This window comes from Ambystoma mexicanum, chromosome 4q (genome assembly GCF_040938575.1).
Source record: "Ambystoma mexicanum isolate Mex_15411 chromosome 4q, UKY_AmexF1_1, whole genome shotgun sequence".
NCBI classification, from domain to species: Eukaryota; Metazoa; Chordata; class Amphibia; order Caudata; family Ambystomatidae; genus Ambystoma; species Ambystoma mexicanum.
In genome coordinates, this window is record NC_090928.1 from 1,057,430,546 (window position 1) to 1,057,454,073 (window position 23,528).

Consider the following 23,528-nt stretch of genomic DNA (forward strand, 5'->3'; position numbering starts at 1 on the left):
GATGGAAACAAGATGGCGCCCACAGAACAAAGGATTGCTCCGATAAGATGCCGTTAAGCTGGGAAGTGAGGCTGTGGGAAGCTAAGACAGAGGAACTGGTCCCTATATGGAACAATCGAAAAAAAGAACTGTAAACACACAATGCGGCAGCGGTGTGGTAGATGGCAGCCTGACTTGCGGTAGGCTGCAGCAACGAGGGACAGTGTAAGCAGGCGACTGGGGGAGGAGTCCGAGAATTCGGTAGACCGGAGGACAGAATTGAGGGCAAAGGACACGTATGCGATGGATGCACTAACATCAGAAAGTCCGACTAATGGAGGTGTATGCAGCCCTGTGTCAATGCTCCATTAACATGAGATAAGGGGAAGTGCGAATGCAGCTGCCCGTACCCGAATGCTGAATGGAGCTGCAGGATCAGCTGTTATGAAGAGATGACAGTAGCACCAGCTCTGTGAAAGTCAAAGCAGAGTGCCACATTGTAGCCAGCACAGGACTTCGCAGAGCCTCAGTGAGAGAAATGAAGTGAAACTGACATTGATATGAGGGTGGTATTCGTGTAACCAAAGGAAACACGATTTTTACACAACACAGGCAAGCAGGCCATAACAAAGGATCATAGAGAAAACAAGGCACTGCTGGCTCACTAGGGACCAAAAACGAATAAGGCATGATATGTAATGCTGCTTTTGGACTGACCTGTACAGCCCAGCAGTGTTAACACAGGGTGGAGTGCAGAAGCAAAGTCGAATCTTAACAGCATGCTGCACTGCATCATAATACCTCCTGGCACAATCACAGCACATTCAATGGCGCAAATGCTTTGGCCAGATGCATGACCATCACTAGCATCCTGGCACTGCCCTAACAGCAGTGAAGAAGGGAGAGAGCAGACCGGCAGGCCACTGCAGGCTGCCCAAGACAAGTTGAGGGGGAGGCTGGATGAGCCTTTGTGGTGCTGGTGCCCCTGTGCCTGGGTGGCGCTGGCGACATTGGGACTAAGTGTGCGTCCACCCACCCCGAGGTGAAGCGAAGCGCGCTGGCCGGCTTGCATGCCCAGTGGATGGTAGACTCAGGATGCAAATGGATGCTGCAAGGCCCATGGGTATGGCCTGACACCCGAAATCGGGGACCTTCAATTGCAGTAGTCACCCGCGGGTGATCCGGACACGAATTATAGGGCATCCCCGGGGATGCACAGAGGAGATGAAGAGGGGATTCATACGGTTACGTGGGACAGCACAATCCATTGCGGCGAACAGAGCTAGGCTTGGGACACTTCTGAGGCGGCCCCCTTGAGCGCGGGCGACCACAGCGGGTTGCCCCCGCTGGAACTGCAGACCACAAGTGGTGGAGCTGACCTATGACCTATAGCTGCAGCGCCATGTCCAGCAAACCTCCAAGACTGAAGGGCAAGCAGCCTACGCTTGACGAATACGCCAGGACGCCGCCCGGCCCAGAAAGTGCCAAAAGCAAGGCAGGCCCCCCGCTGGGAGCATGGCCATCATGGGCACGAACCAGGGGGTCCTAGCTGCGATTTCAGACCCGAAGGTGGCTTGGGAGGCCAAGCTTGAACTGGCTGTGACTGAACTGAAAACAGCGTTGGACCTCAAGGTCGGAGAGGTGCAGGAAGAGGTGAATCTTCTCCAGCAGGATGTCAGGTCACTGGCGGAGCGCACTGAGATCCTCGAGAAAGTGGTGAGCCCGAACACAGCGGACTGTGCTTCACACAAGTCGGAACTACACGCCCTTGTGCAGCGGGTGGGCAATTTGGAGAATAGGGCAGAGGAGGAATAATATCCGCATTGTTGGCTTGCCAGAGGGAGCAGAGGGCCACAACCCCACAGAGTTTATTGAATCCATGTTGTTGCAGGAGATACCTGGAGGAGTTCTGTCTCAGGGGTCCGCGGTGGAAAGGGCGCATAGGGCTCTAACGAGTAAGCCGCCACCGGGCAATCCACCTAGGCCAGTGATCGCCAAGATCCTTAACTACCGGGATAGAGAAAGGATACTGGAACACTTCCGCAAAGGTGGAACAATTCAAAGAGAGACGGCAAACATAACGGCCTACCCGGACTATACCCTGATGGTGCAGCAGAGTCGAATGAACTTTGGGGCTGAGATTGCGAGAAGCGGGCCATAAGTATATGTTGCTTTACCCGGCGAAATTAAAAGTTTTTCACAAAAACAGAACTTTGTTTTTTGAAACTCTGGAGGATGCCATGGGATGGCTCGACATGCAAGGCTGCCCCCAGGAGTCGGACATCCAGATGAGAGGAGGAGATGGAGGAGATAATTAATGCGCAGTGGGGGCACCTGAAGGTGGTGCGGCTTAGGACTATGGGACTTCACTATAGTCATTGATGCGGCCTGTGGGCCGGTAGGACCAGATTGGAAAAGAAAATGATCCGCGAGCACTGTGACTATTGCTTCATTGAGGAGCCTTGCAGAGCTAGTCTTTACACCCCCATCTAGAGTTTAGTTAGGTCACCAATAGTGTGGTGACACCCTGCTGGGGTCTTGGCCTGGGGTTCCAGGGTAGGTCCAAACGTGGGGGAGCCTGAGATCCAGGGATGGAGCTGGGCTTTTTCTTGGGGTAAGGAGGGGGAGGGAAGGGGTTGTGTGCAGTGGTTTGTTGTAGCTGACAAAAGGGAAGCGGGAGGGAAAGGGGAAGGGGTGTTTGGAGTGTTTGTAGTTATAGGAAGTTTGAATTGGGGAACGAGCCTAGGTAGATTGAGACGGAAGTGGGATCTGGACTGCACCGGTGGGAGGGGAAGGGGAACTCTCATGGACCATGGGGGATCTTAAAATAATCACGTGGAATGTCAGGGGACTTAATAGTTATCTGAAAAGGAACAAGGTTATGTTGTACCTGCGCAGGCCAAAGATAGATATTGCACTGTTGCAGGAGACTCACCTGACACGGGAAAAGATGGAGATGATTGCAAAGAAATGGAAAGGGGTTGTGAGGGGCTCAACAAACTCTGCTTACGCTAGAGGGGTACCCATCTGCGTGGCACTGCACGTCCCATTTCAACTGTTGCAGGAAATGGCGGAAACGGATGGGAGGATGGTAATATTGCGGGGATTATTGGAGAATAAGGAGATAAGTATTGTAAATACATATGCCCCCAATCAGAATACGGCAGCGTATTTCAGAACTCTGTGCAACAACCTTAGCATGTGCATGGGTAGTGCAGTGATATGGGGCGGGGATTTTAACTGTGTACTAAGCCCAAGGGTAGATAGATCGGATGGCAAGTTTGATAGACCCGCCGCAGTGGCAAAAGCACTACAGACACTGCTAGACGACTTTGGTCTGGCAGATGTATGGAGAACGAAACACCCCCAAGAAAGGCGATACTCACACTACTCCGCCCCGCAGCAGTTACATACGAGGCTGGACTATGTCTTTGCCACGTCAGAGGTAATAACAGAGATTACTCAGGCAGAATATAAAGCGAGGGTCCTCTCGGACCACTCACCCCTGGTTCTCGGGTGGCAATATTGCCCTCTGAGAGCAAGGATTCTGACATGGCGCCTCCGGGCAGAGGCGCTTAAGGATCCTATTTCTAGGGAGGATATAAGGGAGGAGATTATAAATTACTTTGAGATCAATATGGGTAGCGTTGACTCAGCGAGCACATTATGGGAAACCTTCAAGGTAGTGGTGCGAGGGGTAGCCATAGCTAAATCAAAAGGCCTGCAAGGTGGGATTGTGGCGGACCTACAAGAAACAGAAAGGGAACTAGAAAAGGCATTAAATAAAGGGGGTGAAGACATGGAGCTGATACTCAAACTGCAACAGAAATGTGCGGAACAATGGGAAAGACTGTGCAACCACAACTATAAGAAATATATAGAGAGACAGCGTGCGGGAGGGGATAAAACAGGAAGGCTTTTGGCATGGTTATACAAGAGTGAAACTCTCAGACCCACGATCAGAACGATAATTAGAGAAGACGGTAGTGTAGCGGACACCCAAGAGGGAGTTAACCAGGAGTTTGCAGATTATTATAAATTGCTATATGGGGATGAGGAGGTAAGTAGTCATGGGGAAATGACGGAAACACTAGAAGACATAGGACTGCCTATGATAAGTGTTGAGGAAAGAGAAGAGCTGGATGCACCGATTACTTTGGAAGAGTTAGAAGAAGTGGTGAGGCAGTTGCCTACGAGTAAGACTCCGGGGGCGGACGCGTTCCCTAGCAAATTTTACAAAATTTATAGGGAGGAAGTGCTCCCCCAATGTTGGAAATGTTAAATGAGGCGTTTGAGGTGGGACGGTTGCCGGAGTCACTTAGAGAAGCGATCATAATACCGCTTCCCGACCGTTGTCAATATTGCACCAAGACAGCAAGATATTGACGGCTGTCTTGGCAAACAGACTGAGGAGAGTTATTGACAAAATTATACACCCCGATCAGACAGGCTATGTCCCGAACAGAAATATAACACATAACCATAGATGACTCCATCGGGTTGTCGAATGGGGAAGTAAGAACGAGGGCGAAATGGCGATTGTGTCCCTAGACGCGGTAAAGGCTTTCGATTCGGTCAAGTGGCCATGGCTGCTGGCAGCCCTGGTGGGCTACGGAATGGGGCCTGGATATGCAAGGTGGGCGAAGATGCTATATAGTGAACCACTGGCTAGAGTTAGAACAGAATCAGTGATATCCGAAAGATGGCAACTCAGTAGAGGCACCAGACAGGGGTGCCCATAGTCCCCAATGCTCTATATACTAGCCCTAGAGCCCCTAGCAATATACCTTAGACAGCAATACGACACGATAGGTATCGAGGTGGGAGGGGAACGACACTTGATCTCCTTATATGCGGATGACTTGTTGCTGTACTTGAGGCACACGGAGGAAAATCTCCAATATATCCTGGAGGTGGTGGAGAGATATACAGGGCTGTCTGGGATAGCGGTGAATCCTCAAAAATCTAGTATTTTCCCGTTAGGCAGTTATAAGGGAACCCCAGGGGGGCGGCTGCCGGTGTTACAAATACCATGGGCGGTTAGTACTTTCCGGTACCTTGGGATAGACGTGTACCATACGGTTGAGGAAGAACATAGGCACAATACTGAGGTAGCCATTCTGAAAATCAAGAAGTGTATGAAATTCTGGGTGAAGTTGCCTCTAGCAATGATGGGACGAGGGGTGATGCTGAAGATGGTGGTCCTACCTAGGCTCCTGCATTATTTTGGGAACATTCCATACCTGATACCCAAGAATGTTTTCACTAAACTGAACAGCATGTGTAGGGATTTCCTGTGGCATGGTACCCGGAATAGGGTGGTGCTATGGAAGCTGCAGAACTTTTACGAAAAAGGGGGGATAAAACTGCCTAATTATGAGGTTTATTATGTAGTGAGCCAGCTGCAATATATTGCCAAATGGCTCTCGGATGAAGTGACCCCCGAATCTAGGTTGTTTGGATGTGATTGTGCCCCATTTTATTTAAGAGAAATGATCTGGCTGCCCAAGACAGAAATGGGAGAGCGCCCTAAAATGATGATACTTGGGTGGAAGATGTGGCGCCGGGCATGCCGGATGATGAAGAACCCATTCCCATGCTCCCCGCAGATACCGCTATCTACACTGTCAGGGGGAGATAAAGAATTAAGGATGATAATTAGGACCCATTGGGAATCTGTGGGGTTGGTAACGATGGGAGATATCTGGATAGAGGGGATTATTATGGATTTTGAAGTGCTAGGGGAGGAGACGTGGTTACATACGGGACAGTATATCACATATCACAGAATGGTGCAGAGAATTAGGAAAACATGGCCCGAAACAGTACTGGAAGAAGAACCAGATGCTATCATAGATGTAATATATGATATAACGGAAGGGGGACATGAGATTTCTAGACTGTACGAGATGATGATGTCTAAGGTCGGGAAAGAATTAACACAATTGAGACTAGAATGGGAAGGTGAAGTAGGGGCCTCAATAGAGGATGGGATGTGGGAGCATGTCCTAGGATACAACAAGAAGGTGTCAAGGAATGCCAGGCTGAAACAGATACAACTGTATATTACGCATAGGGCATATATGACATCTCAGAAAATATCTAGGTTTGATAACGCTGGACGACAGGCATGTTCCAAATGTGACGAAGAAAATGCTGACATGGTACACATGTTTTGGTCATGCCCGGTGATTGAGCGTTTCTGGGGTGAAGTAGCACAGAAACTAGCGGAAAAGGGGGTCACGATCATAATAGATACAGCCCGGGCCTGCTTGCTAGGGGGGTTCCCCAGAGCACAGAAAATTAAGCACGTTAGTAAACTGAAGAATCTAGCATATGTGCTCGCAAAAAGAATGATTGCCATGGGATGGAAGACTTGTCACGGGCCGCGGGTGGAAGTGTGGTGGAAAGAGTTGCAGAAATGGGCAGAGGCAGAAACCATGGTCTGGCAAGAGGCAAGCAATGTAGGGGGAGAGGAAGAGGCGGGAACCCTGATGGCGTGGAATTCACTAATAGCGGAATTGTTTGGAACGATACAAGAACTGACAGAAACCACGGACAGTGTGACCCCACCACGTGCGGCAGATATAGAGAGTGTGGAATAAACAGGCTCGTAAGGGGGGGTCGGATATGGGGAGCAGTGACCGGAATTAAACAATGAACAATTGAACTGTTGATATATGCACTGCGTGTTTGGTTTGTATTGTTGTTGGTTTGAATAATGAATAAAAAAACTTTAAAAAAAGAGTATCTGTATGGCAGGGGGCACTATCTAGGATCGTATCTTAGAGTGACACCCAAGAGGTCTAATAGTTTAGCTCCTACATCATATTTCTACAATGACATAGAAGTTGAGCCTTATGCGAAAGGGGCTGAATTACAAAGTCGTTATTGGATCAGAAAATAAACAATGGGTCAGAGATTAGAAGATGTAAAACTAAAGGGTCACAAGAGAAAAGTCCTCTAGCTAAGTTCAAGTCTCGGTCTCCTAATTAATGAATACGCTCCAATCAGTGCTCTCATTCAGTCCCTGGGGGTAACATTTTGTCAAAAAAATCATTTTTTGATCTTGGACACTCAATGTGTGCTTATCATTGCTTGAAATATTGGTTTGTCCAATTTTCAAAATCACTGTCCATTTCAGTTCTTCTGGTTTATGTCCAAGACTACTAAAGTGCCCTACTAGTGGGGCGTTTAAGGTCTTGTTCCTTATACAACCTTTTGTGTTCTCCTATCCTTACTTTGATCTTTCTCTCCGTTTTACTGATGTAAAGCCTGTTGCAAGGACACCAGATAGCGTACACCACCATCGTTGAGTTGCAATTAGTGAGAGTTCTTTGTTCCCATTTTTTATCCAGACCCAAATCAATCTCTTGTTCTACTGGTTTGAGCACAGCAGCTACAGTGTCCACACAGACTATGGCCAGTGGCTCTAGGAAGACCCCAATTATCAGATTGTACACTGGGTTTCGAGGCTATATCATTTCTCGTGGTTAGTTCTTTCAGGTTTTTACTTCTCCGAAAGTTGGGGTGACCAAAGAGGATGCTGGCACAGCTGTTCAGTTTAAAGAAGACAAGAGTCGTTAAGAGGTGCTTGGTGGTGTTGAAAGGAAGGATGTGCCTGATTTATCTAATCTTTAGGAGGTTGAGGCGAGCTGGTGTTCCAGGTTCAGAGATGAAAGTAGAGAAGGTATGAAAAGGGTCATAGATGACTCCAAGGTTTCTATCTGCAGAAGAGTAGGGGAGAGTGACAGGTGGGTACTGGACAGACAAAGGAAGAGATGAGAGAGAGCTTTTGGCAGGGAAGAAGAGCACCTCTGTTTGGTGGAGTTTAACATCAGAGAGTGCAAAGCCATCCAATATTTAATGGCAGAGAGACAGTTGGATATTTTGAGAGATCAGAGGAGAGTTCAGAAAATGAGAAGAAGATTTAGGTGTCACCCACGAAGAGTTGGTACGAGAACCCAAAGGAGGAGATTAGTGGCCCAAGAGGAGAGGTGTAGAATGTAAAGAGGAGCGGACCGAAGACAGAGCCTTGTGGAACACCAAGTTAGAGAAGTGAACTGAGAGGTGTTGTTGCTTCAGGTGACAAAGAATTGGCGATGTGCAATGTAGGATTCAATCCAGCAAAGAGCTTGATCACAAATCCAAAGAAGAAAGAGAGTATTAAGGAGATCATAGTGATTGATAGTGTCAAAGTCAGCAGACAGGTCAAGGAGAATAAGTATAGAGGATAGACTGGTGTGCTTAGCAGAGTCAATGAAGTTGGAGACATTAATGACAGCAGTTTCTGTTGAATGACAGGAGCGGAAACCTGCTTGTAGGTGGTCATGAAGGTTGTGGATGCCTAAGAAATTGGTAAGGCGGTTGAACACAACCATCTCAAGCACTTTTGAGTAGTGTGGAAGGAGAGACACAGGGTGAAGGTTAGCCGGTAGGTTCGAGTCAGCCCTTTGCTTTTTTAGGAGAGGGAAGACTGTGGCTTTTTTGCAGGCTCTAATCGCACCTATCATTGAAGAAGCAGAAGCAGAAGGATATGTCAGCCCAAGGGAAGCAGCCTTCCTGACGCCATTGCATCCAAGGACTCCAGCCATGTACGCCCTTCCAAAAATACATAAAACCACTCTGCCCATCCCGGGCCGTCCAATCGTTTCAGGGATCCAGTCTATCTTAGAACCTTTATCTCAATACGTAGACTTTTTCATCAAGGACGAAATTCCGAAAATGCAATCTTATGTTAAAGACTCTACAGCTATGCTCATTCTTCTTGACTCTGTGCAATTCAACCCAGAACTTGATTGGCTAGTCACCATTGACATCGAATCCTTGTACACCAAGATCCCGCAACAAGAAACTCTTACCATGCTCAAAGATCTCCTTGATTCAGGCATTGACCTCCATGAGGTGCCCTCCACCTTCATATCCACCTTGGCTGAAATAGCCCTCACGAAGAACTACTTCATGTTTAATGACCAATTTTACCAACAGATTTCGGGCACCGCCATGGGTGCCACCTTCGCACCAAGTCTGGCCAATCTCTATGTCAATTCCTTTGAGCTCCAGCATATATATCCTTCTACCAACCCTTTTTGTGACAAACTGCTCATTTGGCGTCGCTATATTGATGACATCTTTATCATATTCAGAGGCTCCAATGAAGAACTCTTGGCTTTCCATGAATGGCTCAATACACGCAATATCCATCTGCAGTTTACCATGGAACAAGACAGAAACAAGACCCATTTCCTTGATCTAGATATTATGGCCTCACAAGGCGGGCTCATTTCTAAAGTTTACCGCAAAAACACAGATAGGAATTCCCTCCTCACATACTCGAGCTATCATCCTCAATCCCTCAGAGACAACTTACCGTTTGGCCAATTTTTGCGGTACCGTCGGCTCTGTACTAGGACGGAAGATTACATTGCTCAGTCCAAGACTCTCAAAAAGCAACTCATTGAACGAGGCTACCCGCAGAGGATTGTCCGGAACACATACAGAAGGGCCAGAAGCATCCCACGCGCATGTACCCTTGAACAACATCAGAAGGACTCAGATGTCACAACCATTACGGCTGTATTAAGTTATTCTCCACTACTTAATAAAATCAAAAAGGAAATTAAGTCCCTATGGCCCATTCTCAACACTGGTGCGTCTAACATGCCCACGCCACGGTTTGCACTAAAAAGAAGACGCAACCTGAGAGACGCCCTTGTCAACACGGTGCGGCCAGACACAGACTCTGCCAAGAACACACAGGCCACCCTATGGAACCAGACCAACCCAGTGGGCCATAGCCCGTGTGGCCTTTGCTCAATGTGTACCCAGACAGTTCGGAGCACCAGTCTGGATATTGGCTGGACTACTCCCTGGACCCAGAAATTCTTCACCAACTGCAATACCAAAGGAGTAATTTATATGATCACCTGCCCGTGCCATTTGCGATACATTGGGATGACTGCCAGAGAAGTAAAGAAACGGATGATTGATCATAGATCCTGCATCCGCACTAAGAAACTTACAGCACCTATGGTTCCGCATTTTTTGGCGGAAGGACACACAGCAGAGTCTTTTCAATGGACCATTTTGGAAAAAATCAAGTACCCGAAGCGAGGAGGCAACTACCACGCTATACTCTTTACTCAAGAACAGAAGTGGATTTTCCGCTTAAATACCTGTAAACAAGGGTTGAACGAAGCAATGCAGTGGCAAGAACTGGCGGTGCTACAGCATTGAACCTTGACATTTCATGAATCACTATCCTCTGGCTGATGTATCTGTGTGATTAACGGGATAACATATGAAATGTTTGATGCATTCTTTAACTGCTATATGTATTTCCGTTTCATTCACAACTGTCTCCCTTTTTTTCACCCATTGGTATTCTCCCTTTTGACCTACCCGTGTTGCATCTCTAACTCTTCTTGCCTTCTGTTTTGATTTAATCATCTGTTTTGATTTAATCATCTGGTGCACTTGTGGAACTCGCACAAGAGAGCTTTTTAGTTGTTCTTTCACCGTTTCCCCTTCTTTCACTGCTCATTTCCTGGCATTACTTTCACTTCTTCACCTGTTGTCCTGATCACTCACCCCCTGCACCCACCACCTGGCCCAGGCACCTTGCCTCACAGCCCCCCCTGAGAGTCCACACCAGGACTCCTCCCCTTACCTGCCCCAACACCAGCCTTGTCCTGTCCTCACATACACACCCACCGCTGAGTGACCAACGATTGGCCTCGCGCGCGCTTACCTTATTGCACGGGCCACGCCTTGGCCGGCTCTCCCCCGGCCATCTCACCCGATACATGGCCACCCCCCTCTAGCCCTAGCTCGGCAGCACACACACCCTCGCATATGTGTGCCCTGATTGGCCGCCCGCAACATAGACTTCCGCCTGGGCTGCCTATTGATAGGCCAACCTTCCACTGACAAGCCCGTGACGCGCCCACCGCCGATTGGCTTACGCGCCCATCACGGATGGTGCCCCGCCTCCATGCAGCGTCATACACGGCAGACATCTTTCGCTGCCGCTCAGTACACCCACATCCTTAGGACGGAGCAGACTGCAGTTTTCATGCGCTCGCCTCGATTGACTTTTCCCAGGTATGCGTATTTCTCTGCTCCCTTCAGCACCGCCCGACAACCATTCAGTCCTTTACAGCATCGCTTTCTTTGCAGGTTCGCTACTGGAGAGAGCTCTCTCACTGCTCCCAGTGCATTTCCTGGATAGCTCAGTCATCCTTTCCAGGTAGGTCCCCTCGCACACTCCACGGTCCGCCCCCTCCCATCCCCCACCGTGCCCCCCCCTTTTTCCCTCACGTGCACAGGTCTTGCCACTTTCTTTCCCTCCACCATGGGGTTGACTTGTCTATGTTGTTTAGCCACCATTACAGTGGCGCTCTTTGCTCTGAATTGGCGAGCACCTTGTCTTTGGTAGCATTCATTTGCCTTGTAACAGGTTTTTTAGCTGCACTTTGGATGCACCATTGTTGCAATATTGCAGTTAGAGGCTTATTCATGCACTCTCTGCAATTATGTCTTTTGTGTCTCCTATTTCAGGATCCCTCTGCAGCCTGTTATTGCTGCCCTACTAAGAGGACAGTCGCTACTCAGCAGCATATGAAAATCGATCTTGTCCTGAAGAAGATGGTCGTTAATCACCCTTGAACCATCGAAACCGGTCGACCTCACCTGTTGTGGCCTCACCACAACATTTTATGATACCCCCAATACCAACAGGGGTTACTGCATGTAATTGAGAGAAAACCCCACAACAACATGGGTTTTCCCATCCCATAACAAGTGGGACAGTGCATTTTTTAGTGATATTTTGATATCACCTCACCTACCCTCTGGGCAACCACCCTTTTGCAAGGAACTTTCCAGTTATCAATGCTAAAATAAAAATTACATGACTATTCCGATGCCTCAATCTCTGCACTTGTGACGGCTAGCTGCTTAGATTTAAGAATCCGAGATTTAATTCCCCTCTCGCACTCCCCCACATCATTGTGCTGGTTGCCCTCCCCTCCCTCCTTCCCTGCATCAGACCAGCTTTTCCACCTGTGCCTAAGTGAACAGGACCATGGTTTACAAAAATATCATTAGTTGTTTGGCCTTGCCCTCACCGGCAAGTTGATGAATCTTTTTCCCCAGAAAACCGTTCCCTGTGTATCAGTATTTCCCTACGGTTTGGGAAGGCAATTGCCACTCTGGCTCTTCGAGCTTTAATTTACCCTGTTGTTTTTTTCTAGATTTTCGCACAACTGGATACAGTTGTTGGGTTTGATTTATTCAAGTAGCAGAAAGGCCGGATCACTTCCAGCCTTTCAACACATTTCTCACCTACTACCTCTAGACAAACCAACCTTTCACTCCTCCCCCCCCCCCTTCCTCTCCCCCTTTTTTTGCCCTCACACCTTCCACATCATGGCAGAAGGTCATTACCTAGCCTTTGCCGAAGAATTAGTTGACGATATCCTGGCCAATCCATCCCTGCTCGGGATTGACCTGGCACCCAACATTAACAGCAACACCGATGAATGGAATGAAATAGAAATTCTCAAGAAGAAGATCATCCGCTCAGAACTTCATGGAGCCCTCATGACAGAATACTTGAGGGCCCATGCTGCCCCAAATGGACTCATCATCCGTATAGAACCGCGGATTTTCCTAGATAATCTCCAGTTCAGAAAAGATTGGTCCTTCATTGCGAATAAGTGTACCCGTGATTGGTTGATTTTAATCATCAATACAGCTAAAACAGTTACAGATAAATTAATAGCAGAACTCACGATCAAGAGTAACACTCTCAAAACCAAAATTGCAATAGACATATACACAGCCAAACTTGCCCTTTTGGAAACATTCTTGAAAGAATTTAAAGACACCAATCTCAATAGAAAAATTTTGAAGCTGAAAAAGGACTTGCAGAACTTCACCCATGTTAAAGTCTATCCGTATGTTGCCGACGAATATTTCACAGATGAGGCACGACAGTCAAGAAGAGATGCAGCACAATTGCGCTTTCAGAACTCACAGAGAGGCCAAAACAGGTCATGGTCCAACTCCAGCTCTAACTCCAGTAATAGCTCTGGCAGCTATGGACGTCAAGGCCCAAGAGTCCATTATAACATCCCTGTACCACACAACACCCCTGCGGTACCTTTTTTAGGCCAGCGAGGCAGAGGGACACGCGGACCCAGATGGCGCGCACCACCACAGTCGATGGTTGTAACACGCAGCAGAGGACAGGCAACAACTTTCCCACCTCCCTTATTATGAACAAATCATCGCATCAATTGACTCGACCGGAGGAAGAGATCCTGCAGAAGGGCCTCTCATTTATACCTACAGCAAGATACGATCCTTTTCAAACCCGGATCGAATGTAATCAACTTCTACGGAAAATACATCTGCAGCAATTCTTTGAAGACAAATCTAATTCACAAAAGGACGCCACTGGCTTTAGACCCACCTCTCAGTTTTGTGTACCCTCCAGTGCCTACACGGCCGAATCTATCACGTTTGAACAAGCCCTCATGAAACAACTCTCAGAAATCGAAGATAGCATTCCCTTCGTTCACAACAACTGCACTAAAATCCAACTTAATGCTCTCTCTGACCTTGCCAAAAATCAAGCCATAACCATCAAACCGGCAGACAAAGGAGGAGCTATAGTCATTCAGAATACCGACGACTACAACAACATGGTGGAAGCCTTGGTCTGCGACACCTCCAGTTACCAATTACTTCGCAGTGATCCAACGGCCTCCCTGCAGGCTCTAATCGCACCTATCATTGAAGAAGCAGAAGCAGAAGGATATGTCAGCCCAAGGGAAGCAGCCTTCCTGACGCCATTGCATCCAAGGACTCCAGCCATGTACGCCCTTACAAAAATACATAAAACCACTCTGCCCATCCCGGGCCGTCCAATCGTTTCAGGGATCCAGTCTATCTTAGAACCTTTATCTCAATACGTAGACTTTTTCATCAAGGACGAAATTCCGAAAATGCAATCTTATGTTAAAGACTCTACAGCTATGCTCATTCTTCTTGACTCTGTGCAATTCAACCCAGAACTTGATTGGCTAGTCACCATTGACATCGAATCCTTGTACACCAAGATCCCGCAACAAGAAACTCTTACCATGCTCAAAGATCTCCTTGATTCAGGCATTGACCTCCATGAGGTGCCCTCCACCTTCATATCCACCTTGGCTGAAATAGCCCTCACGAAGAACTACTTCATGTTTAATGACCAATTTTACCAACAGATTTCGGGCACCGCCATGGGTGCCACCTTCGCACCAAGTCTGGCCAATCTCTATGTCAATTCCTTTGAGCTCCAGCATATATATCCTTCTACCAACCCTTTTTGTGACAAACTGCTCATTTGGCGTCGCTATATAGATGACATCTTTATCATATTCAGAGGCTCCAATGAAGAACTCTTGGCTTTCCATGAATGGCTCAATACACGCAATATCCATCTGCAGTTTACCATGGAACAAGACAGAAACAAGACCCATTTCCTTGATCTAGATATTATGGCCTCACAAGGCGGGCTCATTTCTAAAGTTTACCGCAAAAACACAGATAGGAATTCCCTCCTCACATACTCGAGCTATCATCCTCAATCCCTCAGAGACAACTTACCGTTTGGCCAATTTTTGCGGTACCGTCGGCTCTGTACTAGGACGGAAGATTACATTGCTCAGTCCAAGACTCTCAAAAAGCAACTCATTGAACGAGGCTACCCGCAGAGGATTGTCCGGAACACATACAGAAGGGCCAGAAGCATCCCACGCGCATGTACCCTTGAACAACATCAGAAGGACTCAGATGTCACAACCATTACGGCTGTATTAAGTTATTCTCCACTACTTAATAAAATCAAAAAGGAAATTAAGTCCCTATGGCCCATTCTCAACACTGGTGCGTCTAACATGCCCACGCCACGGTTTGCACTAAAAAGAAGACGCAACCTGAGAGACGCCCTTGTCAACACGGTGCGGCCAGACACAGACTCTGCCAAGAACACACAGGCCACCCTATGGAACCAGACCAACCCAGTGGGCCATAGCCCGTGTGGCCTTTGCTCAATGTGTACCCAGACAGTTCGGAGCACCAGTCTGGATATTGGCTGGACTACTCCCTGGACCCAGAAATTCTTCACCAACTGCAATACCAAAGGAGTAATTTATATGATCACCTGCCCGTGCCATTTGCGATACATTGGGATGACTGCCAGAGAAGTAAAGAAACGGATGATTGAACATAGATCCTGCATCCGCACTAAGAAACTTACAGCACCTATGGTTCCGCATTTTTTGGCGGAAGGACACACAGCAGAGTCTTTTCAATGGACCATTTTGGAAAAAATCAAGTACCCGAAGCGAGGAGGCAACTACCACGCTATACTCTTTACTCAAGAACAGAAGTGGATTTTCCGCTTAAATACCTGTAAACAAGGGTTGAACGAAGCAATGCAGTGGCAAGAACTGGCGGTGCTACAGCATTGAACCTTGACATTTCATGAATCACTATCCTCTGGCTGATGTATCTGTGTGATTAACGGGATAACATATGAAATGTTTGATGCATTCTTTAACTGCTATATGTATTTCCGTTTCATTCACAACTGTCTCCCTTTTTTTCACCCATTGGTATTCTCCCTTTTGACCTACCCGTGTTGCATCTCTAACTCTTCTTGCCTTCTGTTTTGATTTAATCATCTGTTTTGATTTAATCATCTGGTGCACTTGTGGAACTCGCACAAGAGAGCTTTTTAGTTGTTCTTTCACCGTTTCCCCTTCTTTCACTGCTCATTTCCTGGCATTACTTTCACTTCTTCACCTGTTGTCCTGATCACTCACCCCCTGCACCCACCACCTGGCCCAGGCACCTTGCCTCACAGCCCCCCCTGAGAGTCCACACCAGGACTCCTCCCCTTACCTGCCCCGACACCAGCCTTGTCCTGTCCTCACATACACACCCACCGCTGAGTGACCAACGATTGGCCTCGCGCGCGCTTACCTTATTGCACGGGCCACGCCTTGGCCGGCTCTCCCCCAGCCATCTCACCCGATACATGGCCACCCCCCTCTAGCCCTAGCTCGGCAGCACACACACCCTCGCATATGTGTGCCCTGTTGGCCGCCCGCAACATAGACTTCCGCCTGGGCTGCCTATTGATAGGCCAACCTTCCACTGACAAGCCCGTGACGCGCCCACCGCCGATTGGCTTACGCGCCCATCACGGATGGTGCCCCGCCTCCATGCAGCGTCATACACGGCAGACATCTTTCGCTGCCGCTCAGTACACCCACATCCTTAGGACGGAGCAGACTGCAGTTTTCATGCGCTCGCCTCGATTGACTTTTCCCAGGTATGCGTATTTCTCTGCTCCCTTCAGCACCGCCCGACAACCATTCAGTCCTTTACAGCATCGCTTTCTTTGCAGGTTCGCTACTGGAGAGAGCTCTCTCACTGCTCCCAGTGCATTTCCTGGATAGCTCAGTCATCCTTTCCAGGTAGGTCCCCTCGCACACTCCACGGTCCGCCCCCTCCCATCCCCCACCGTGCCCCCCCCTTTTTCCCTCACGTGCACAGGTCTTGCCACTTTCTTTCCCTCCACCATGGGGTTGACTTGTCTATGTTGTTTAGCCACCATTACAGTGGCGCTCTTTGCTCTGAATTGGCGAGCACCTTGTCTTTGGTAGCATTCATTTGCCTTGTAACAGGTTTTTTAGCTGCACTTTGGATGCACCATTGTTGCAATATTGCAGTTAGAGGCTTATTCATGCACTCTCTGCAATTATGTCTTTTGTGTCTCCTATTTCAGGATCCCTCTGCAGCCTGTTATTGCTGCCCTACTAAGAGGACAGTCGCTACTCAGCAGCATATGAAAATCGATCTTGTCCTGAAGAAGATGGTCGTTAATCACCCTTGAACCATCGAAACCGGTCGACCTCACCTGTTGTGGCCTCACCACAACATTTTATGATACCCCCAATACCAACAGGGGTTACTGCATGTAATTGAGAGAAAACCCCACAACAACATGGGTTTTCCCATCCCATAACAAGTGGGACAGTGCATTTTTTAGTGATATTTTGATATCACCTCACCTACCCTCTGGGCAACCACCCTTTTGCAAGGAACTTTCCAGTTATCAATGCTAAAATAAAAATTACATGACTATTCCGATGCCTCAATCTCTGCACTTGTGACGGCTAGCTGCTTAGATTTAAGAATCCGAGATTTAATTCCCCTCTCGCACTCCCCCACATCATTGTGCTGGTTGCCCTCCCCTCCCTCCTTCCCTGCATCAGACCAGCTTTTCCACCTGTGCCTAAGTGAACAGGACCATGGTTAACAAAAATATCATTAGTTGTTTGGCCTTGCCCTCACCGGCAAGTTGATGAATCTTTTTCCCCAGAAAACCGTTCCCTGTGTATCAGTATTTCCCTACGGTTTGGGAAGGCAATTGCCACTCTGGCTCTTCGAGCTTTAATTTACCCTGTTGTTTTTTTCTAGCTTTTTTTTTTAAAACAGAGGGAAAGCAAGCTGAATCGAAGGACAGGTTGAAGAGTTCAGTGAGGTGAGAGGCCACTAAAGGGGCAATCACTTTGACTAGTTGAGGAGCGAGAGGGTCTGTTGAGGCACAAGAGGTGTTAGACTTCATCAGTAGAGATAGTATTTCGTCAGTTTTAGATTGACTAAAGTGGGGGATAGAGGCAGAGGATGATGGTTGAGTAGGCAGAGTGTAAAATGTCAGAGGAGGGAGTGTGAGAAAGGTCAGGAGAGAGTTTCTAATTTGGGAAATGTTTGCAGCAAAGTATTCAGGTAGGTAATTGGCTGTGAGAGTTGAGTTGATAGTCATAGATTTAGGAGGAAGGAGGAGGGAGTTTAGGTTGCACTGTAGCCGGCGGGGATGGTTTGATTGAGAGTCAATGAGGGTTAGGTATAATTTACTTTTCACTCTATCTATAGTGGACTTGAGAGAGTTCAGGGCAGAGAGTTGGGGTTGCAGGTCCTCATACGAGTGGGTATGCCTCCATTTGTGCAGCAGCCAACTCATGTCTGTGCAGAGATTGGGAATGAATGGGGTGAACGATGGTTGAGGACACTGAGACATACAGGTGAAAGTAAGCAGTGGGAAGTGAGAGGAGAATGAATAATATAGTGGGGATTGGATGCTGGAGAAGGCAGTGTTGGTGGAAGAGGCAATGGGTGTGAAGGAGGAGAGTGTAGGTCAGAGGGAAAGGGGGAATGGCAGAAGGATTACATTTTCTTTTAGTAATAGGTTAAGCAAGTGGTGAGGAAAGATCAGAGGGTGGAAAGGAGATAGTGGTGGAAACAATTGACTGATCAGACATGGATGGTGTGACAGTAGTAATAGTGGCTGACAAAGGGGTGAAGGTGAATAAGAGGTCCAAAGAGTTACATCCTGTGTGGGTAGGTAGGTTATGGATATAGTTTAGAGTGCAGTCACTAAGAAAAGACTAAAGTTCAGATTTGTGAGAAGTTATTGTGGAGGGAAGAGTAAAGTCACCGAAGAGAATGAGGCGATGTCTAATGGAAAGAGAATCGCTGAGTTTTCCAAGATCAACAAATAATGGTCAAGTGGGACCAAGAGGGTGATAGATGGAGATGATGTGAACCGAGTGAGGCAGAGCAATAATAGGGATAGTGAATTCAAAAGAGGTAGGAGAGGACTTTGCATTGAAGATTTGTGAGGGATTGAGGCAGGAAGAGTCTGACACCTCCACCTCTGCCAGTCAGTCGAGGAGAGTGAATAAATAATAGTTTGGAGTCATGTAGGGCCACTAGAGTGGCAGTGTCAGATGGAGAAATCCAGGTTTCAGTGATAGCAAGAAGGTCTAGGGGAGGAGAACTGGAGTAAAAGTAATCTGTGATAAAGAAAGGTTTGTTGCATGCAGATTAAGCATTCCAGAGTACAATGTGCAGTTGATAAGGTAAGGAGTAGGGAAGTTGAGTCTCAGAGGAAGAGAGGCGAGGTGGATTGGTGTTAGAGGGTGTATTTTTAGCTCATTGGCTTTGTTTGGTGCAAGAGAGATAGAGTAGTGGGAGTTTTGAGTTGTGAGTTTTAAAATAGGGATAGGAAAGGAGGAAGTTGTAGCATGATTGGAGAAACCCTAGGGAGAGGTGAGTAAGAGGAGGAGCAGGAGTGAATGCATTGTAGGTGAGTAGCACAGTGTGGAGAGACAGTACAGAGGTTAGCAAGCTTGGGGTACTCACGGGTGCAACCAACAGGTAGATAGGTAAACTCAAAGGCGCATAAGCTAAGCAGTAAAGAGGTTGGCCAACAGCTGGTCTTCACCCTTCATTGTTCTGCCCTTAACTGGGACAACCCTGGCTGGAATCCCCTCAGGAGTTCAGAAGGGATGACACACGCTCTTGTCACCTGATCCCCCAGTTCATCAGTGGTGGGTCTCTCTGATATTGTCCCTGGTTTTGCTGGGATCAGGCAATTCCTTCCTGGTTGGTATACCTAGAGGAGCTTCTTGTGGCCTTCAGCTGGAGATGGGGTTGATCCAAGATGGCCACAGGAAGTGATGTCAACAATCTCAGATGGCCACAGGAAGTGATGGAACCAATCCAAGATGGTCACTGTAAGTGATGTCACCAATCCAAGATGACTGCTGGCAGGGAAGATTGCATTTCGAGAAGATAGAAATTGCACCGGAAAAGGAGTGAATCAACACTTGGCAGAGGCAGCACCTAGCACAATGCATGATGTTAGTACATGATTCTATTTCAGCAGGTGCCCTAGTCAGCATTATAATAGCATGCAAGAAAGACATCACAGCAGGGCCACCGAGCCCTGAGGCAACACAGACACTGTCACATCATGCGTGACATGGGGCCTGGCCTTGCATTTTGAAACATAAGCGGGACAAGCAGTATGACTTGAGAGCAGCTCAATGGTTAATTGTAGGCCTTTATATAGACAGTCACCTCTGCTTATCTCTTTAAGCAGCCTCTCTGTGTTCAAGGCCTTAGTTTATTCCTTTTTTATCTTTTTACAGTCAGTACATTGGCCAGTTGTGTTTGACAATCGTCTATGGGCAGCCTGAGGTCTCTGCATTATGGAACATGTAGTACTAAATATATCAGATAGCCTCCACTGGCCTGGGCCATCACAGGCCTGCACTTATTTATGGGCAGTTGACCACTCTTACTAAGTAATCTCTGCCAATCACCTAACGGCTGCTTGCAACTTACTCCCTAGCACTTCCCTCTATGGTATTCCTAGCACTTACCTGCCCTCCCTCATCCCTTTTCTCTCTCTCTGCACTTGCACGTTCTGAATGCTCACAGGGCCTAGTAGGTCCGCCTCTCTTTCTCATTGTTATATTTGCCTTTCATTCCCATGCTCCCTCCCTGTTGCCCTGTGGGCGCTTTGAAACACAATTTACTTGATGTACAAGCACCTTACAAATGCACAATAAAAAAAAAATGTAACAAACTAAGCTGGAATGGGAATTAAATTGTTTTAATTGTAGTAAATAAAAGAAGTGTTCCTGTTTATCAAGTGGCAAAATATTAACCCTGGTCATCTAAGGTTTCCAACTGGGGGAATATATATATGATCCCTGGACTGACTACCTGAAATGATAGCTCATACTGGCAGATCATCATAGCTGACAAACTGTGAGGCTGATTATATCCCAAAAAATATGTGCTCTAAAAAGAAAGTTGCTGACTCTCCAGTGCCCCATATTCCGCTCTTCTGGGGCCGTTGTCTCTAGTTCTGCATCCACTTTGTTGAAGGTGAAAAATTGTACTTTGGTTCACTCAGAACAATATTGTCTGCGTTTAATTTTAACTGTAGGCCATTGTAGGCCATTTCAGGCCATTAAAAAAGGCACTTGAGGACAATAAGGTAACTATGGCACAACACCTGATTGGAAATTAACACACTGATGGAATGCTGCTGATTGCACCAACACAAGTAACATGCAAAATGACTGCTTGTTTGCAGTGACAAGGCTTTAAAATATGTGGAAATACATCTTGGTGAGAAATGAAACACATGTAGGCACCATTCATTAAAGTTAAAAACAAGGCCCACTAGACACAGTACCGCATGTCCTCTGTGTGTGGGGGCGGGGTGGTCCTGTTGTTTGGACTGGAATGTTTAAGGCATGCACAATCCAGCCAATCGTCATTGTGGGAAAAAAAAATGTGTTAGAACTTGTTGTGACTTGTGTGAGTTTCTATACACAAACAGGAAACTAGGTGAGACTATTACATAAGGAGCAAGGACTGTCAGGTGTTAGGGGGTCGGCGTCTCCGGGCATGATGGCCTGGTGGCTGCGTGTAGCTGCAATGATCACGCAGACACCAGGCTTTGCATCAACTACTGGACAGAAGCCCGCTCGGCACCTTTATTAGTGCGGGTCACATGCATGAGCATGTGACACTTAACATGTGACTAGGCACAAGCCGTGTAGCTTTTTGCCTGCGTTACAACTTCCCATGCCAAGTGTAAAACAACTAAATCAATCAACAACATCTTAAGAAGGCAGTGGTCACAATAACTGCTCAAAGCTCACACTGACCACGTGGGTCATTTTGGAGAACTACCATACACATTCTTATTTAGGCACACTACTGTACACACTATCCACAAGGATACACTACCAGAGGTTGGGAGGTTCATTTATTAGCTTGTGAGTGTTATGGTAAACAGTTGTCCCACTTTCGGTTCTGGCCAACACTGATGACAAACTGTTATGATGAACCTACTTTAAACGTGTCACTGCATCCTAAGCATGCCTCACCGTCATGGTATGAATTTACATACATCTGTACATTGGTGGGTAGCACACCTTTGAAGCTCTACCCCTGCAAACTGTATTAGTCCACAATAGAGTGGGGAGTCGCCCAACAAGCCGGAAAAGTCACACTGGGGATACCGGGCCACATCGGCAGATGATCACAGGGCAGTCCTTCTTTGTCTGCACAATCAGGATGGAGTGCACTCCACTAACCGGGAAAGCTGTGCATGGGGTCACCGGGGGCCACATTGGCTGTCGTATCATCAGTAAGTCTCTGCCACTTCTGGACTGAGCCTGCAGGCCGCTGCTACAGAGCCGGTGGAAGGTATTTGCAGCTCCCGCGCTCGAGATACTGTAGAATGGTCATTCCAGTGGGGCATGGATGGTCCTTATTCCTTGCGGTCTGTATTCTTTGGACCCCCTCTGCCTCATGAGGACAGGGGCAAGGCAAGGACACTCTCCTTGAGTCCCCCAGCAGGTGAGGAACACTGCCACCAGCGGCAAGGGCCACGCCCGTTTCCCCCCCCCAGGCGGTTCTTTCATGAAACCGCAATGGCTGCAGTCCCACCATGTTGAGGCACCCTGCTGCAGGAGTAGGCCCATGCAGTGATCAGGGCCGTGCAGTGCCCAGGTTTCCCTCGTGCCGGGAATCCAACCTCAAGCACTACGGCGGCTGTCAGGGCGCGCCACGTCTTCCGTCTCCTTGGCAGATCCAACTTGTGCTGATACAGCAGTGGCAATGGCCGCACCATGGCCAGGCTCCCCCAGGCAGGAGTTCTTTCTGGGTTGCCTCTTGCCAGGCCCCACGAGCACTCTCTCAGGGGGGAGCCACAGCTGGGCCAAGGATGTTACCCCCAGGCGGGAAGTCGCTGTGGTGGGTTCTGGGGTACAGCCATTGCGGCAGCAGATCCTGCCTTCCTGCTCTTCTCCCGTTGATAGTGTTGGGGACGTATGCCACTGTGTGACCAGCTCCTGGCCCTTTGGCCGCAAGGATAGGCAGGGTCACAGTTGTGGCTTTTTCGTGAAGCAGGAGTGTCCTTTGGGACTCCCCCTTGTGGCAGTGCAACTCTCCAGCCCGACGGGAGTGCCTTGCTTGAGGCAGTGCTCCAATCCCCCAAACGGTAGTGCCATTACCGAATGTCCCCAGGGCAGGCCGCTCCTCTGTCTTCTCCCCCAGGTAGGAGCGCATCCAGTACTGCGTATCTACCCCCAGCAGGAGCGTCGCAGCGGCCGTCCTTGCCACTCTGCTTGTCTCCCCCAGGTGGGAGGCCAGTACTGCCCTTGGCGGTGGAGCTGCTTCCCTCCCCCAGGTAGGTGTTCAATGTAATTTGACTGCATGGGCCACCTGCTCTCCCCCAGGCAGGAGTTTCACCTGCTGAGGTGGCATGGGCTGCTTCACTCTTCCCCAGGTAGAAGACTTTTTTTTTCCTGGTGTCAGCGAACGTGCCACATTCTGGTCCCTCGCACAGCCAGGAGCATGTCCCCTTATGCTGAGTTGCAGGCCTGCGATTTGCCTACCTTTCATTATGCAGGTGGGAGGTCTATGAGTTCTATTTTTTTTCATTTTATTTATTCTTTATTGTAGCATCAAGCGCACTGATGTCCCTCCCCCAAGCCGGAGATTTATTATTATTTTTTCATGTTGTGGGTGAGCGCGGCGCTTACACCCCCCCCCCCCATGCGGGTGATGTTGCAGCAATGCAGTGGCGGTCCTCCCACCCCGCTCCTCTCTCCTGC